The sequence below is a fragment of the Dermochelys coriacea genome, chromosome 6 (assembly GCF_009764565.3).
Source record: "Dermochelys coriacea isolate rDerCor1 chromosome 6, rDerCor1.pri.v4, whole genome shotgun sequence".
Lineage (NCBI taxonomy): Eukaryota > Metazoa > Chordata > Testudines > Dermochelyidae > Dermochelys > Dermochelys coriacea.
The window spans coordinates 89,774,374-89,793,003 of NC_050073.1; the positions used below are offsets into that span (position 1 = coordinate 89,774,374).

The 18,630-nt window shown below is 40.2% G+C and overlaps 1 protein-coding gene across 9 annotated transcripts in view; it reads left to right on the top strand.

The window, feature by feature from the left end:
* The window catches only part of NRXN3 (neurexin 3), a 1,462,434-nt gene that overhangs the window by 1,380,334 nt on the left and 63,470 nt on the right, over positions 1-18,630 (top strand). The window lies entirely within an intron of this gene.

Genomic DNA, 18,630 nt, shown 5'->3' on the forward strand with positions numbered 1-18,630 from the left:
TTCAGTAAGTGCCATCTTTCCCTCCTGAGAGAGTGCTGAGCGAATTCTCCAGAGGAATGGTAGCGGGAGCTGCTTGAAGCCTCATCTCCTGGGTAAGAAATATCGTATACTAGTTGTTAGAGCACAAAATGGTGAAATGGACAATGTGGGGTCCAGTTCTCAGTCACTCCGTACCTTATATAGTTGTCTACATCAGTGGAAAGTGAGTGCAAAATGTTACTACATTAAAATAACAATGATTTATATGTACTTCGGCTTATTTTGAACTGCTATAAAAGACTACACAAGGGGCAGGACAGGTGAGAATCTGGCTCCTGGTTTCTGGTCTTGACTGTGCCACTGGTTTGCTTGGGAAGGTCACTTCTCTATCACAATTGTTCATTTCTAAAATGAGGCTAATTATGTTTACCTTCCTTCTGGGGTGCTGTGGGGATTACTTTGTTAGTTAGCTGTTGGTAAAGCACTGTGAACATGTAAAGCTCAGTTGTATTATTAATTATGTATAATTATTCCTAAGCATCCCTGGTCATTAAAGATCCTGTGACACCTTTTTATAAGAACGTGAGTGTTTCTTCTGGTGTCCTGGCCAAATTAGAGACAGTACTCTTCTTTGTTTCCTGTTAAAAATTGTTTTGTAGTGGTGCTGTGCACTGTTGAACAGCTGCCTCTTTCCACCCCAGAAATGGCTGCATTTCAGAGGCATACTTTATAATTTGTAAATCTCTTTGGGATCACCATCTTGAAAGGCATGATATAAACATGAAATTGTTTCTGTTATAGAAAAAAGAGGGAGGACAGCATGCAAGATAGATTATGGGCCTGAGGCTGCACAGCCTACGTGTGGAGAAATGCATTTTGAAGTGTGATGTGAAAAGTGATGAGCAGGGTAGGGAATATTCTTGTGCAGCTCACGGATTATACCTATCTAGTAATGGAATGAGACTCAAGAAAGAAGCACCGAACTAAGCATTTCATTACTGTGGCTCATACTTCAGCCTGTAGGTTAGATTCCCTAGTATGAGATGTTCACTTTGCTCCTCTCAGGCCACACAAAGTGTCTTGTTGCTGGCCAAAAATTGGCCAGTGAAGAATTCCCCTTGCAGAAGGGAGCTCTCTGCTACTATAAACCTGGCAGAGGCTGCTGCTGTGTCAGGCACTTTCTTAACAGAGAGGGCGGGGGGGGGAGGGGGAAGGACATAGTGGAGCAAAGCTTTTAGGACCTTATGCCTCTGAGCTGCTCTAACTGAACCCAGGGCCAGAGTAGCCGTCCTTGTCCCCTATACTGGATGCATCTCAGACACAGGAGAGAACTGATCTCAGGGTCTCCTCAGACGCATCTAATCCCAATCTGTTATACCCTGCACTCACTAGAATAAGGGACTGATGCACAAGGGATTGACATTCACTACTGTCTAGCACTTTCTCTTCCCTGCACCATGCACAGTCTCCGGTCGCACTAGCTCTGGTATGAAACAGGCTTGTGCTATGCAATAGGCAAGGACATAGAGGATAAAGGCCAAAGTGAGATACTGAGTGGGACAGAGGGGAAGAGAGAGAAGTCGGTCTCTCTGTACTACTCTCTCCTCAGCAGTGACATTTTAATTTATGAACTAAGAATGCACTGATTGCCAACTGCAGAAATTGATTTGGTTGTTCATCTGATTCAACCCATGTCAGAGTTTGAAAGTAATTATGATAGTGGAGCTGATAGGCAGGCAATTACATTTTTTGTTCTCTTTTTTTTTTCCTGAGGTTGTTCTTGTCAGACGGCCCTGCAGGAATGTAATCTCTGGCAGTGTTGCTTTGTAGATTATTATGGTGCCATCTCAGGTAGTCGGGATATAGCTGCACCAGCCAAGTCCTTAATTCAGCCGTTCATGAGCCTCTTAAGAAATGCAATAACCTGAGCAGAGGAAAGAATCAGAGACCCTAGAAATGTAGCCAATAAGGAGTTTGTCATGTTGCTTCCCCCTCCCTCCACTGCATCGGTGCTATTACTGGCTGCTCTTACATCCATCTTCATGCCCTGTTCCTGGACCACTCTCCATGAGCTGGTCCCCAAGGCTACCATCCTCTTCTTCAAATTCCTCCTGGAAACCTACTCTGGGTCTTTGCCAATAAATTGCTCAACTAAGCAGGATAGATGGGCAGCTTGGTATAGTTGATAGATGGGCATATATTACATTTTTAAAGAATATACTTACGTATGTATAAATGCATACGTATTCTGATGATATCCCCCTTTGCTCACCCTTAATATTAAAGCTGGGCATTTCACTGAAATATGCTGTTTTGTCAAAACTATATCTGTTTTGATGACATTTTCTCTGAGTGGGGTAGGAAAGAATGAGGCTCTACAGCCTGGTGGTTGGGGTGCTGCCCTGGGCTGTACAAGACCTTGGATCAAGTCCCTGCTCTGACTGATTCAGAGTGAGCTGGGATGAAGAACTGCTCTGCATTGAGCAAAGCAGGGACTTGAAGATGGGTCCTTTGTATCCCAGGCTACTCTCCCAATTATCAGGCTATACCCACGCCTTCCCAAATTGAGAAGCTGAGGTTTCATTTCCACACAAATGGCCACAAGGTTCTGTTTGTATTCAAGTGCAGACCAGGAAACAAATTTTGAAACCTCAAAAGTTGCTGCAAAACAGAATTGTCCAAGGAAGGATGATCCAGTGCTTGGGGCGCTGGCCTTGCACTTGGGAGATCTGGATTCAATTCCCTGCTCTTCCCCAGGCTTCCTGTGTGACCATGGGCACTAGCACTTAACCTCTCTGTAGTTAGTTCCCAGCTGTTTCTGCTTTCAGACAAGGGCAGGTCGGGAGCTGCGTGCCTTCTCACTTGCTTCAGAGTGGCTGGGTATAGGACCTTTGTAGTGACCCTAGAGGAAGAATATGTCCCTTCAGCACAGTCAGCCTCTTTTTCTCCTGCGATGACTTGCTCCCTTGATGTTCAGATGAACAGGTATTCCCAGCCATGGCCAGGTCAGAGTCAATAGCTCTCCTCCTAATTGTTTCTGAGATTGGGCCTTAGATACAGGGAAAGATTCCAAGGTTTGATTTGGATGATGATATTTTGTTTTTCTATACTAATTTTAAACTGGAGGGTTCCTTAAGAACTGCTATGATCCACATGTAGCACCAGTCAAATGCAGCCACTTCTGGAATGTAGCAGTTGCTAACATACAACACAATGCAAAGCAGTGTGGGGAGTGGAGATTTTGAACAAAATAGTGCTATGGTCCTTTTTTGGATCCATATGCCACTGGTAGACCTGCTTTTGCTTCCTTGATCTGTCTATCTAAGGCTAGGGTTGCCAATTTTGGTTGGATGTATTCTGGAGATTTCTTTGCATGATGTAATCTTTAATTTAAAGATTAATCTTTAATTCCTGGAGAGTTGGCAAACCTATCTAAGGCATCTGTCACCATGGTTTCCAAGTGTGGATGAGATAGGCCTGTGTTATGAAGTGTGACTTTGGATTACCACAAAGCTCCAGGGTATGCGGATCCAGTGGGCCCATGTTTAGCAGGCTGCATTTTCACATTGTATTGTAGCCTGATCCATTTCACAACTTGCAAGCTATAAATAGCATTCACCAGAGAAAATGTGGTAGTGGGATGAAATGAATAATAGAATAGATTCCACAGTTTAGCACTGATAGAGATATGGATCCCATATATTAGTTGAAACTCTAATAGAAGCCCTTACTCTATTAATAATCGCATATGCGGTCTAGAACATGAATCCATTCTCTTTCAGATGACGGCTATATTCCAGTGCAGCATTACACTTCTGTTTATGGAGGATGTATAGTTTTACAGATCTTCCCTGATATCTATCCAGGTTCTTTTCTGATATATCACTGAGGTGTCAACATGTTGGATTTAGTATGCTTGGAAAATCCAGTATCCTCTATAAACAGTCTATCATGTCCTATCATACTCGGATTACTTCCATCTACACCCCATAATGGATGTTATAAAGTTCCCTCTTCTGTTTTATATTTTAGTCATTCTGTAAAGCGTCTCGGGATTCTTATGTTCCCTCGAATTATATTTAAACAAATTGGCCCTGATCTGCAAAAGGCCAGATGCATAAGAACTTATGGGAAAATGTACACACTGTTGTGCACCCTAATTAATGTGTGTAACTAACCTCTTTGCACATATAGAAATGGGGTATTTTCACACACAAATAGTCAGATGCAAAATGCAAATGGCCTGTTACAAACCTACTGTATTTCCAAATAGTCCAATTCGTGCATAGTCACAATTACTGCACATGCAAATTAGGAGTGCATGCATCTTTATGTGTCTTTTTGGAATTTAGGCACATCTTAAAAACCTTTTACAGAGGTTGGAAGTCTACAATGAAATATGGAGAAGTGAGGCTAAGATCGATTGACAAAGGGCCAGTAAGCCTTTTCCTGTTCCTAAAATTCTTGTAATCTTCACATTGCAGTATCAAGAATCCCCTTCAGTACAGGAAAGCCTCTCTCTTCATAGCTGATCTATATTTCAGGAATTAAACTCATTTCTTTCTTTCTTTCTTTCTTTCTTTCTTTCTTTCTTTCTTTCTTTCTTTCTTTAATTAGGGTGCAGTCATTTTCATCTGAACCTCTGTTCAACTGCTATAAAATATTCATCTCCAGTTGCAGCCTGATAACTGGGCAGTATCCTGAATTGCATTCAAACTGTTGGCACTTTGCAAAGTAAGCTCGATTACCGAGAAGGGATAAAATAAAATAATAATGATAATAAAAAAAACACCCTACCATACCCAAGCTGCTTTTAGGCAAGGTGAAAGACTGCCAGCTAAAAAGCAATTTATATTATATGTTGGTGAGATGGCAGGAAGCCAATGAATAGAACTTAATGAGCTGACATCTGTCAACAACTCTGCGGTGTTATATTGTAGCATTTGTTTCACTCATTTGCACATTGTGTGTAGGTTGCAGGCTTAGGTAGAGAGGAGAAACCTGGGACCTGCCATGCAATTTGTTTCATTCCCTCTGGGGTGCTGATATTCAAAGCTGCATGGTACGCACATTTCCCTGGGAAAGCTGGGTCACCAGACTCAAAACTTTGCTCTCTGATTGGAAAAAGGCTGTCTGTTGTGACTGGGTGGCTTTTTTGTATGTCATTTGCCTTTGGCAATGAGCCGTGTAAGTTTGCTGCAGTTTATTTTTGCAGACATGGGCTGCAGACTGTTCCCATTGAGGCTACGTGAAGAGATGCTTTTCTTATTATGCAGGAACTCCAGTCATTAGAAATGTACCAATCTTTACATTGCTTATTTTTTTTCACAGACACTAGAGAAAGAAAATCACTTTTTAGATCCTAGCTAGTCCGCCCCACCTGGAAGGATTGCACCTTATATGTTATATTGTCCAGTTTGGTTTTAAATGTCTTAAGCAATGAAAATTCCATTTTGCCCAGTGTTAGGTAATGGTAGTATTGAAATTCACAAAATAAAACTAATTAGATGAAATCACTCTATTTTACTTCTAATACTTGGCATTTATACAGCATTTTCTTTCCAGCATTCTCAAAATGCTTGATATACAGTTACCACTGGGAGGTGTGTGCATATCACGTCTTTCTTAACAATGGCTAAACTGACATGGTGGGTAGGTGGGCAGATTTAGTGATTTGTCTAAAGTTACAAAGCAAGTCAATAGCAGAGCCAGGGACAGAAACCAGCTATCCCGACTCTCAGCTGTTCTGTAATTCAATGGAATAATCTGGACTATGTTATGCAGGAGTTTAGAGTAGATCGTCATAATCATAGGTGCTGGAACTCGGAGTGTACATATACACGGTTTACAGTTTGGTTCAGTGGCGCTCAGCACCCCCACTATACAAATTGTTTCAGCACCCCTGGTCATAATGGTCCCTTCTGGACTTAAAATCTTGGTATCTATAAATCTAACCTCTAGACAACACTCCCTCCACTACCTGGGTGTATTCAATATTGCTTTAATGTTGAGATATAAACTGTGCTTAGCCTGTTTTTTTTTTCTTAAAATTGCCTACCTTTGCAGTTATGACCTACCAAGTCGATAGCAACTACAGGAAGTGTAGTGTAGACAAGGTGCAGGGTTTTTAGCTGTAGTATCTTCTAACCCTACTTGGAATAAATCTAAAGGAAGTCTAAAAGTCTTTAAAATGATGGTTGCCACCAGTTCTTTGTCTAGATTAGCTCTCCTGTGCTTACTACAACAGATGAAGCAACACCAGTGATATTGCCATGGAAGGAAATTTTAAGAAAATGGTCAGTGACCTGTCTGCACTGACTTCTTCCGAAGAGAGCTTACAGAATCACTTGAGGCTTTATGGCTATTATTCGTGTAAAAGAGGCACACCAAAGTGCATCAGATTTAGGAGTTTCTGTGTCCTGCTCATGTTTGCCTAGCAGAAAGATATACAGGGACCCATTGTATTCCTGGCTCGACTAAAAGTTCTCAGATTGTCCTATCCCAACATGCACTGGGCTGTAGGTAAAATAAAGGATGGTTTCCTTTGAGATTCCCACTGCTTTGGTTTATTTTCAATACCCTGATCAGAAAGTATGTTATCTTCAAATAATATTCTGTCTGTATCACTCAAATGAACTCATTCTGAGGGAGGTTTCTTCTTTCATACCAAACATGAATCTCTAACGCTGACACTATCCTTACTGCAAATTAAGACATCAGAAAGGTTCCATCACAAAGCTGAATTTAGAGGAAACTTTAGGTAATTTATGGATGCTAGGGGAAAGTGTTGGCTTCTTGTCCTACAATCCTGATGACCCTTGTCTTGTGTTCTTGTTACACATTGCCACTCAGAACTGGTGTTGGAAGGGGATGAGGATAATACCTCTAAGTACTTTGATGCCATGATAAACAGATCTCCAAAGAGTCTGTAAGCCTCTTCACTGGGTGTATTTTGAGCTATTTTTTCCCTTCCTTTAAACAGGTAAAAGCTCAGACAAGCTCAGCATGTTCCAGATGGTGTTTAAAGCCGCCTGAGTTCCTTTTGTCTAACTCTCAGTAAAGTGCATTCCAGCTGAGCGTCTACTGGGACGTTCAAACCAACCTCATTCTTTTTATGTTTGTTTGGTTTTTTTCATTTTCAGGCACACAGAAAAGACTGATTTGTCTTTACTACAGCTAATCAAATCCCATGGAGAGCTAAATAAATAAGCAAGGAAAATGGCCTTGTTAACCATAACAGGGAGAAAATGTTCAAGCGGGGGCTGCAGAGGAACCCAGCAGGATAAACGTTCACTGTGGCCGGCTGTCCACAGGAGTTTGTTTGCCCAATGGCAGAATTAGCTTGCATAACAACCGTTCACTGCTTGGATCACTTGATGTGGCATTTAATTGCTGTTCAACTGAAATTTAATGGAATGCCAGGAGGTATTCAGTATGTTCAGCAGCTCAGGATTTGGAAGTTCACCTGGCTGGTAGACCTGGTGCCTCAGCCATGCTTAACAGACCTCGTATGTTCATTAGCACAGTGGGTGCATGATTGCTCAATAAGTCCTGTAGACCTTTGCACTTCATTGTTCCAAAATCAAATGGTTCAGATAGTTTAGTTTAAATTTAGAGAAGTAGCATTCAGTTTGTCCATCTAAAGTGCAAAGTATTTAGTGACTAGCCCATATAATAATATACATGCTGTGTATGCAGCTATTTAGAGATAAGCCCCAAGAGCTACCATGTACGTTATGTTGTATAGTTTAGAGACTAGTTCTGGGTGTTGAAATGTAAACTTAAAAATTACACTTGCCTACAAATTTTGTAATTACTATTTTCAGAGTAGAGCCGTGTTAGTCTGTATTTGCAAAAAGAAAAGGAGTACTTATGGCATCTTAGAGACTAACAAATTTATTTGAGCATAAGCTTTCGTGAGCTACAGCTCACTTCATCGGATGCATCCGATGAAGTGAGCTGTAGCTCATGAAAGCTTATGCTCAAATAAATTTGTTAGTCTCTAAGGTGCTACAAGTACTCCTTTTCTTTTTGTAATTACTATTGTTACAAGTAGCTCCTAAGATTCACAGAACTGAAAGAAATTTGCGCTTGGCTTTTCTTTCTTTCTTGTTTGCCTACTTGGAGCATTTGACAGCACATAGTGCAAAATCAGTTTCTCTATAATAGGGAGTTTCCCCTCTTGCTTGTTAGTCCTTTAACACAGCAACAAGAGGGGGAAACATTTTAATAATAGGAAAACAGGATTGTAAACCCACAAGAAACAGCAGGGGGCCCCAGAGGCAGGACCAATACCTCAAATTATTTTTAAGTCATTGTTAAAAAATTGATTAGATTTGAGCTTGACAGTGTCCCTTTAATGTGTACAGTTTGTTGTGTTTACAGGTAATTATGAGTAGCTGTCTTTGATAATTAGTATCATATGCTGAGAGGTGAAAGAAAGATGGTCTTCTGGTTAAGCAACTTTGCTGATAGTCAGGAGTTCTGAGTTCAGCTCCTAGCTCTGTCACAGATTTCCTGTGTGACCTTAGACAAGTCATTTAACCTCTCTGTGGCTCAGTTCCCCACTTTTAAAATGCAGATAATTGTAATTCCCTACCTCACAGGAGTATTTTGACGATAAATTGCTTAATGTCTGTGCAGTGCTCAAATACCAATCGGATAGAGGTGTAGAAGTACAGAGTTAGCGAACATATATTTACAGCCTGATTTTTCAAAGAACACTCTCATTGAGGGACACAGCAGTTTCTCACTGGCTCTGAAAATCAGCCTTTTGCAGACTTACCTTGAGTGTTAATTTGTATGCTATGCTGTGCAAACAGGAAAAATGTAAGATTAGACCTGTTTTTGAATGTGTTTGTTATTTATACACTATAGCTATTTATGGACTTCTTAAATGGGTATGCTGTACGTATAGTTATTTACCAGCTAGTCTTGTGTGTTAATATGGATGTGAGCTGTAAAGGTCTACTTCCACATGTTAATGTGTGTCCAGTGTGCAAAAGTATTTAGAAGTGAAAGTATATTTATTCTGCATTTAAAGGTTTGGAGACTCATCTTGTGTGCTAATGTGTGTGCCCAGTGATTAACAGTATTTAAATGCCATTCCCTGGGAGTGCGTTAATGCATACAGAGAAACAGAAAGAAGTGTAAGGAATGATAGTGTTAACAGCACAATGTTTAGCTAAGATTTAAGTCTTGAAAGAGCAGTCTAGTGCATTAATGTGAATATTCAAAGATAGATGTTACTTTATTGAACTAGGCGATACTTGTAAATGCTATAATTGCAAAAGCTGTTTTAAGGCCCATTTATGCAAAGCTATTACATTTACGGTTACTTTATGAATAAAATAATAAAATACCCCACTACTTAAGTGTTTACATCTAGACGATAGAACCTTTATTTCCTCTGGGTGGCATGAATTAAGGAATCTACAATGAATCACCCACAAGTCCCTGTTCCATCTATGATAATTAATTATAGAAACATAAAAATGTAGGGCTAGAAGGGACCTCAAGAGGTCAAGCCTGCCTCCTGCTCTGAAGAAGGAATAAGTAAACCTAGACCATACCTGACAGGCATTTGCCCAATCTGTTCTTAAAACCTCCAGTGACAGGGATTCTGTAACCTTCCTTGGAATCCTGTTCCAGAACTTCACTATCCTTATAATTAGAAAGTTTTTCCTATCTAACCTAAATCGCCATTGCTGCAGATTAAGTCAAATGCTTCTTGCCCTACCTTCAGTGGACATAGAGAACAATTGATTACAATCGTCTTCATAACCCCCCTTAACATATTTGAAGGCTTTTATCGGTCTTCTTTTTTCAAGATTATTAAATATTTTAGTTTTTCTAACCTTTCCTCTTAGGGCAGGTTTTCATTTTTGTTGCTCTCCTCAGGGCTCCCTCCAATTTATCCACATCTTTCCTAAAGCGTGGCATCCAGAATTGGATGCAGTACTCCAGCTCAGGATTCACCAGTGTTGAGTAGAACAGGACAGTCACCTCCCATGTTTTATATATGATACTTCTGTTAATACGCCCCAGAATATTAGCCTTTTTCACAACTGCATCACATTGTAAATTCATTCAGTGTTTGATCCACTATAACCCCCCAATTCTTTTCAGTGGTACCATCACCTAGCCAATTATTACCAACTTTTAGTTGTGCATTTGATTTTTTTCCTTCCTGAGTGTAGTACTTTGCACTTGTCTTAGTTGAATTTCATCTTGTTGATTTCACACTAATTTTCTAATTCATCAAGGTTGTTTTGAATTCTGTTCGTGTCCTCTGAAATGCTAGCATCCCCACCCAGCTTGTTGTCGTCCACAAATTTTATAAGCATGATCTTCAGTCCTTTATCTAAGTCATTAATGAAAATATTGAATAGTACCAGACCCAGGACTGACCCCTGCGGGACCCCACTAGATACTCCGTCCTAATTTGACAGTGAACCATTGAAAACTACTCTTTGAATACGGAATTAGATCACATTTCCCTAATTTGCTTTTGAGACTGCCATGTGGGACTGTGTCAGAAGCCTTATTAAAATCAAGATATATTATGTCTACTGCTTTCCCTTGATTCACTGGGTCAGTAACCCTGCCAAAGAAAGAAACTAGCTTAGTTTGGCATTATTTTTTCTTGACAAATTCATGCTGGCCATTTCTTATAATCCTATTGTAACGGGTTCCCCCTGGGGTGCCACCAGCCTGGGCTCCCTTTCACACTGTGGTGCTGTGATAAGTGGCCAAGCTCTTCAAGCTTGCTCTTTCACCAGCATACACACAGATAGGGACACACCCAGCTGCAGCTTCACACACAGATGCTGAGATCAGCTCTGCATGGGAAGGCTCAGCTAAGGTACCTCCCAGTTGCTACACCTCTCTGGAGCGTAAACCCAAAATTGTACTGTCTTACACTGCACAGGGAACTGTACAGTGTAAGTTCATAAAATTCACCCCCTCCCTCAATGTCGAGAGAGATATGCAACAGCTTTCTGCCCCAAGTTATAATTTCTACACGCTGGTTTTAGACAAAACAAAAACAAGTTTATTAACTACAAAAGATGGATTTTAAGTGATAGCAAACAGATCAAAATAGATTACCTTAATATATAAACAAAACTGCAAACTGAGCTTAACACACTAGATAGATAGGATGTGAATTAGCACATTCTGATCCTGAGTGATAAACAGGCTGGCACATTCTTAAAACAGAAGTTGTCTTGGCTTTCCCAGGTTTTCATACACAGGCTAAAAATACCTCTAGCCTGGGACCATCACTTCCAGGTGTTTCCAGGTGTGTTGTTGTAGAGTGAATGAGGTACCATCACAATGTCATTGTCCCCCTTTTATATCTTCTTCCCACTTGCTGGAAAGCTCTTTTGATGTGACCTGGGTCAAAGAGTGCCCATTTTGTAGTGCTATTTCTGAGAAGTTTCTATTGTACACAGTTCCTAGGGTAATCCTTGTGTTTGTGTGCATTTCTTCAATAAGCCATTAACATTGTTTGGTCTTTTTACTGTTGTACCTGAAAGGCTGCTTGTGGGTGGTGCTTTCAACCTCACAATATGTTTCAGTAACACACACATAGCCAAACTTCATAACTTCACTTATGACAATAGCATGTGCAATCCAACGAGATATTAATATCTAGCAGATCAAGACTTATAGAATGATACCTCACAAGGCACACTTTGTACGAAACATATCCTAATTACATGACAGTGGTGAACAGTGGGGTGCTAGGGTGTTGCACTTATTATCCTCTCAGTGCTTATACATTGATTAATAATTTGTTTCAGTATATATTTCCAGGTATCAAAGTTAGGCTGACTGGTCTATAATTCCCCAAGTTCTCTTTGTTTCCCTTTTTAAAGATAGCCTCCTGATTGCGATATATTAGTCTCTTACTATTCTTCCTATCTTCGCATAAGGATAGTTTGCAGTTGTGCCTTTAATATTTTCTCCTTCAGAAATTGCCAGCTCTCCTGAACTTCTTTATCCCTTAGATTTTCTTCCCATGGGAGTTTACCTACCAGTTCTCTGAGTTTGTTAAAACCTGCTTTTTTGAAGCCCGTTGTCTTTATTCTGCTCTCATTCCTTCCTTCCCTTAGAATCATGAAATCTATCATTTGAGTGGTCATTTCACCAGGCCAGGGAAGCTAATGATCCAACCAGCGGACCAAATTTGGTGATGAATCCTGGTCAGGTGCCAGCTAAGGCACGTTGCGCATACTCTAAGAAAAAGACCCCAGACTGAAATAAAGCCATTTCTGGTATGGAATATGGCAGTTGTCTGGTAGTGCAGAGTAATACTACACCATTGTCTAGTTCATGGAAGTAAAGAATACCTTGTCCAGTAAAAGTTACAAGGAGAATTTAAAGAGCCTAAACAGTTACCCAGTTTGGAATTTGGCTAACAATCCCCGGTATCACCTTCTTCTTATGAAAAGTGCAGTATTTTCTTTAATGATAACAAGTAGTAAAGATGCAGTTTAGTAACTGGGGCCCACCCTGCCTATTTTGAAGATCTGATGGGATCCTAGCAGAAGGTGCAATGGCAGCGGAATCTGCACTGCTTTAAAAATAGAAACAGGACCCAAGTGGTTTTATTAATGAGCACATAAAAAGAAATGCATCTTAAATAGTCTGTGTGGCAGCCTCTTTCTTTTTATTGCATCATCATCTTAGTTTATAGATTTTGTTTCTTTTAAATCACCTGCTAGGAGGGGAAGCAACGTGGTGTGGAGATTTTGAGTCTTAAAAGATTGTCATTAAAGCCACTGTGCTGTATTCAGTTATTTATTTCTTGTTCCGAATGATCCAATCAATAACAGAGCAAAATTAAACACAACTCCCTCCCCTCCAAAGAAGAAAAGACAAGCTAAATAAAGATGTCCAGGAGAAGAGGGAAAAAAGGCCAGCAAACATATTGATTTCCAGCAAAGGAGCAGAGCGTAAATGAGAAATGTTCTTCTGACACAGTTATTAAGTGCAGGACTAACACCCGGGAAAGGGCCCATTTACTCTTTCTAGAGGCCGAGTCCCAAAAGGGTAGCTGATGCTTCTCGGAACATCTGAGTTTCAAGCTTTCTCAAATGTAGACCTCTCTTTGCTAATTTATTGATACTTTGCACTTACACTTTGATCCAAAGATCTCAAAGCATTTTAAAAGACTAACAATATGCCCATGTGGAAGAAAGTTATTTTATCCCCATTTTACAGATGAGTAAACAGAGGTACGGGGAGGTGAAGTGACTTGCCTGAGGTCATACAGTGAATCTCTGACAGAACCAGGAATATAAAACTGAGCACTCTGACTCCCAGTGCCCTGCTTATAGATTACACCAGATGTTTAAAAGAAAAAGTTGAAGCCTTTGCCGTCAAATGCATTCATAACATTTTGAGAAGTCATGTTCAAAATGTTAATTTTTCTTGGATGATCCAAGGAGAAATCAAGGCACATTGCAGACCTACCCAGAAGTCTTCAAAGAATCTTTGGGATGGACTGTAATTGTCCATTAGGGATTCTTTGGACCAACTTTGGGAGAAAAGGCTTTACAAACAGTTCTGGCTAATAGTTTCAAAAACAGATGCCTAAAGTTAGGCTGCTAAATAAATTGTCTGAATTCAATAGTGCTAAGCTCCTAGTGGCTCTTGTTGACTTCAGTGGGAGTTGCTGGGGGGTTGGCACTTCTGCAAATCAGGACACTTATTAATACACCTAAATAACCTAACTTTACCCGCCCATCTTTAAAAATCAGAGCCGTTGCCTATAGCATATATATCTACTTTATGGGGCTAGTACCCAATACCGTAATGAGAAAGTGAAACTGACTGCTCTTGCTGATTTGCTCTCCCAAGCTAAACAATGTAGAAAAAAGCAAATAAACTGCATCAAATGTTGCAAAGTAAATTAGATTTTGAAAACTCTTCCATCATGAATACTCTGAGGCATTGCACTTTTCATAAGGAGTCATTAGCAACACACTCACATAACATTTTACAAATATCTTCAAGATATCTCTGGAAAAGCAGCCAAATGAATATGGGAAGGAAAGATTGTATTAAAAATAAGGGAAGGAGAGATTGGATAAAAAAGAAAATTCCCCTCTTGTGTAGAAACCATATCCTTTGGGTTTTTAGCCAAGAGTTTATATTTTACAGTAGAGTTCTAAACTCCTGCAAATCTCTGGGGGTTGCATTGAGGGATTCACAATGGAAATGCTGGCATGCCTTTAACCACATGGGGAATTAATGGGCACTGCTCTAATATAAAACGAGAGAAACAGAAAGCAAGAGACTTTTGTGTGTGTGTGTGTGTGTGTGTGTGTGTGTGTGTGTATATATATATATATATATATATATATATATATATATATATATATATATAATCAATAAACAACCACTCTAGATTCCTGGAGATGGGTTTCTGTTTATTTATTTATTTGTTTATCTAACTCCTAAATAATATGTAATTTCTCTAGGCCAAGAAATAAATTGAAAGGATTTAGAGGGATTTGCTTATCAGCGGAACACCACATAGAATTACATTCCCCCTGCTTTGGGGAAGGTACAGTGAAGTTTGGTTAAGCTGCTGTGGTTCAATACTCGCCTTTCCTCTGTCAGGGTGCCTTGAACAACACACAGATTAATCCTCCCCTCTTCTTTTCTCTGTCCTATCCACCGCAAACTCCATCGTCGTTCCCACCAGCAGCAGATGGAGGTAAAAGGCTTAAGACAGCAGAAACTCTGATTTATTTATTTTTTAGCCCCATTGTCTTTGTGCAGCTTAGGGATAGGAACAAAAGTCCCTGGTACTTGGCATCAAATCTGGTCAAGAAGAGGCTGGCTTTACAATATTCATGAACTACTGATTCTGCTGAAGCACATTTGTGTTCCCAATGGGCTAATTTGGCTTGTAAGGCTCTTTGTAAACGATATCACCCATGGTAGTGGACTTGACATGCAGCAGGGACTACTTTTCTCCTTTCTTTAGCCTACATGACTGGTTATTTAATCTCTTGTCTGCAATGATAATGCCCGAATGGTTGATTTTGTTACAGTGGGTAGATCTATTATGAACCCTATATAAAGATCTCATTTGACTGCAAATCAATTTGCTCTTTTGTGTCCAGCCAGGATCACACAGCCAGGAAATGTGCCGAGGTTGATTTTGGGTGGTTTGAAGATTGTTGTTGGGTTTGATTGTTTGTTTTTCTAAGTCATGTTAATGTGGAAAATTCTGTGCATGCTGGTTACCGACTGACTCCCAGCCAGTCTGGATCTAGGGCATGTGAGAATCACTTTGTTTATGCAAAAACAACGAGGGGACCTCTGACAGTGACACCTCTTTGCTCAAAGTGAAACATGAACAGCTGGAAGCCCATGCTGGACATCTTTACTGTCTGCTTTTGGAATGGCCCAAGAAATGGATAAGGAGGTGTTTGATGCTGATGAGCATGGTGTAAATACCAGATTATATTTAAAATAGAAGGGGGGAAAATGCTATTCATTGAGGCCTATACACTCATAATATTGATATTCATAACTGGCTGGTGTGGTTGCTTTGTCTAAGGACTTGTCTTCACTATGAACTAAATCAATGCTGCGACAGTCGATGCAGCGGGCATTGATTTAGTGGGTCTCATGAAGACACAATTAGTCGATGGGAGAGCGCTCTCCTGTCCACTTCAGAACTCCATCTCAATGAGAGGCGGAAGCTATGTCAACAGGAGAGCATGTCCCAGCAACATAGCACGGTGTAGACACTGCTATAAATCGATATTAGTTATGTAACTTACGTAACTTAACTAGCGTAACTTAAATTGACTTACAGGGTTAATGTAGACAAGGCCTCAATGTTGATGATTTCCAGCACTTCCCTGAGAAGTCTGCTCCACAGTCTGATAGCTCACTGTCAAGAATTTTTTCCTGGCAGTCATCCTACATCTTTTGCTTAATTTCATCCAAGTACTGTGTTGGAGCACCCTACATAATTCTTTTTCCTTCTTGATGTTTATTACACCATTGAGATACTTATAGGCACTTACTGTGCTTCCATTAGTCCTTCTTTAGCCAAATTGTGCATGGTTAGTGTTGCTAAAATTCCCTCCCATTTGTCTATATCTTTCTGGCATGAAAGTGCCCAAGACTAAACATAGTGGACCATGTTCTCTGCTGATGTAAACTGGTGCAGCTCTGTTGAAATTGATACATATTGAAAGACTGGTTATTCCATCTGTAGCCTCAGCTGAGCTGCACAGAGAGGGACTACCAATTCCCTTGCCTTTGATCTGGTGCCTCTGCTGTGTGCATACAGACCAAAACTGCAGCATCTTTGTTGCTATCTTGTCACATTACAGGCTCCAAATTAATGTATTCCCCACTCATATGTTGCACATTATTTCCATCTGGATGTAGTTGTTTGTGCAGGTCCAGACTGAATCTCCCAGATATGCGATAATGTAACCACCTCCGAAGCATTTTGCAAAGATGAAATGGAAAAGTTTTAAACAAATTAAGGGAAAAAAGGCTTAAAGCATAGACAGGATAGGTGAGGATTCCCATTAAATACGTGAGGATTACTAGGTATGATAGCATGTTAGTACCATGTTTAAAGAGACAATGTTCAGTTATCAGAGTCTCTTTGGTGTGGTACCCAGACTTGAAATGATACCATCGTAGGCTATCATGAGAGATTAAGAGACTTCCCCACTTAGTAGTTTTGACAAGCCAGTAAATATACTGAGCCCATACTCTTATGGAATATCAGTACTTGTGGTCTGACACAGAGCCAGAAAGTATAGTGACATGGTGACAGGGGAGAGAGACAAGCAATTGAGTTCAGGAGACCTTTTTCAGACTTTTTCAAACATCATGAAAATTTCACAGATTTGGGTTGAATTTAGGGAAAGGTTTGGGGTGCTCTTTAATGTATCTGAACTGGTTGAGCCAACCCTAGTTTAAATTAGAGAGATACCTGATCCATAACATTTGGATCTGCATCTGAATATTCTGAGGTGTTCAAGTACAGGGTTTCAGGTCAGCTCATTATAACGATGTAAGGAAGATGCAAAGTGCAGATCTACAACCAAACATTCCCAATGTTAGGAAATGTTTGAACCCAGGGTTTTGGAATGGGCCAATCCCTAGATTAAATATAAACTGTGGTTCCTCAGTGACAATGGGATTTACGCTTCTCCCATTCAAAGAAACTGAAAAATGCATTTGGAGTGCAGTAGTGGACTCAGAGTAGGGCATGCAGTGGGGGAGAGAAATTCAAATGGCAGGCAGGTAGGAGAATTTAATCCTCCTTTTAAAGAGTGAAACTTTCACCGAGAAAGTACTGTGGAGCAGTTTGTCTGTTGGACTCGGGGAATATTTATGGGTTCTTCTCTTTTCTTTCTTACTGGAAATGAGAACTCCATCATTCTTGGTTGTGTTATTAATAATTTCATAAAGCTGTTTCGTGGCAGGGCTTATTTTATCCTGTGCTTAATTTCCGTCAAATAATGGTGCACCCAGGGAGCAAGGTGACCAAAAGCATTGCACATCTACAGTAGAGTGGGAAGTGGATATTCAGAGCCTGCCACTTTGCATGGAACAAAGGGGCAAAGGTTGTGCATCTGAGGCATAAATTGGGACTTTGTGCATTTGGGGAGAGAAGGGGAGTAGAATTGTCTTGACCGGGCTTTGCCATGCCAGCCAGACTTCCTTCTCAATAGCAGTGATGTATAGTAATGAACAAAGATGCAGAACCATCACCAACCCAAGATTGAAGAGGCCCTTGGAATGAATAATTAGAAGCAGGTGATTACAGAAACAATAATTCATTGGAGGGAATGGAGAGTCAGTTCTGTGAAATTGAGAGAATGGGAAGGTAAATATGCCCATAAATAAATCCTCAAAGGTGGATGCAGAGTTTTGAGCTTTCTCCTGGCCTGGTTTTATTCCAAGGTAATTTCAATAAACACTGGAGAGGGGGAGAGAAAAAAATAATATAAATGCAATAAAAAATATTTCAGGGAAGGAATAAAAAGGGTTCCTGCCAGAGAGAGATTTTGTTGAAAGTTATTATAATACCTATCTTTAGTTTTATGGCCCTTAATACAGGGCCAAGTAATTTCAGTGCTGGGAAAAAAAAATGAAATCCATATTTTAAAATAGGATAGCATGAATTATTCTTTTTAATATAGAATTTAGCTAATATACAGGGCAGGCAAATATTTTCTCTCTATTACTCTCTCAAATGAAAGCACAAAACATCACTTTGTAGGGAGATGCCTTGTTCATATCATTTTGACTAGAAAGCCCTTATGGAGTAATTAGATACCTGAAGTGGTTAGTGTGCAGTTGCCCGTAGATAATAATACTTAGCACTTAGCATCTTCAGAACACTGGGCAGGCATTAACTAATTAATCCTCACAATCCCCCTGGAAGACAGGTGAGTATTATCAACCGCATTTGACAAATGGGGAGAGATGCATCGAGAGGTTAAATTATTTTTCCTAAGGCCATGCAAGCAGTTGGTGGAAGAGCTCATAACAGAACTCAGGAGTTCCTGGCCAACAGGCCTGTCATAAATATAAAGGGAAGGGTAACCACCTTTCTGTATCAGCAGCACTGCTATGGGTACACGCATG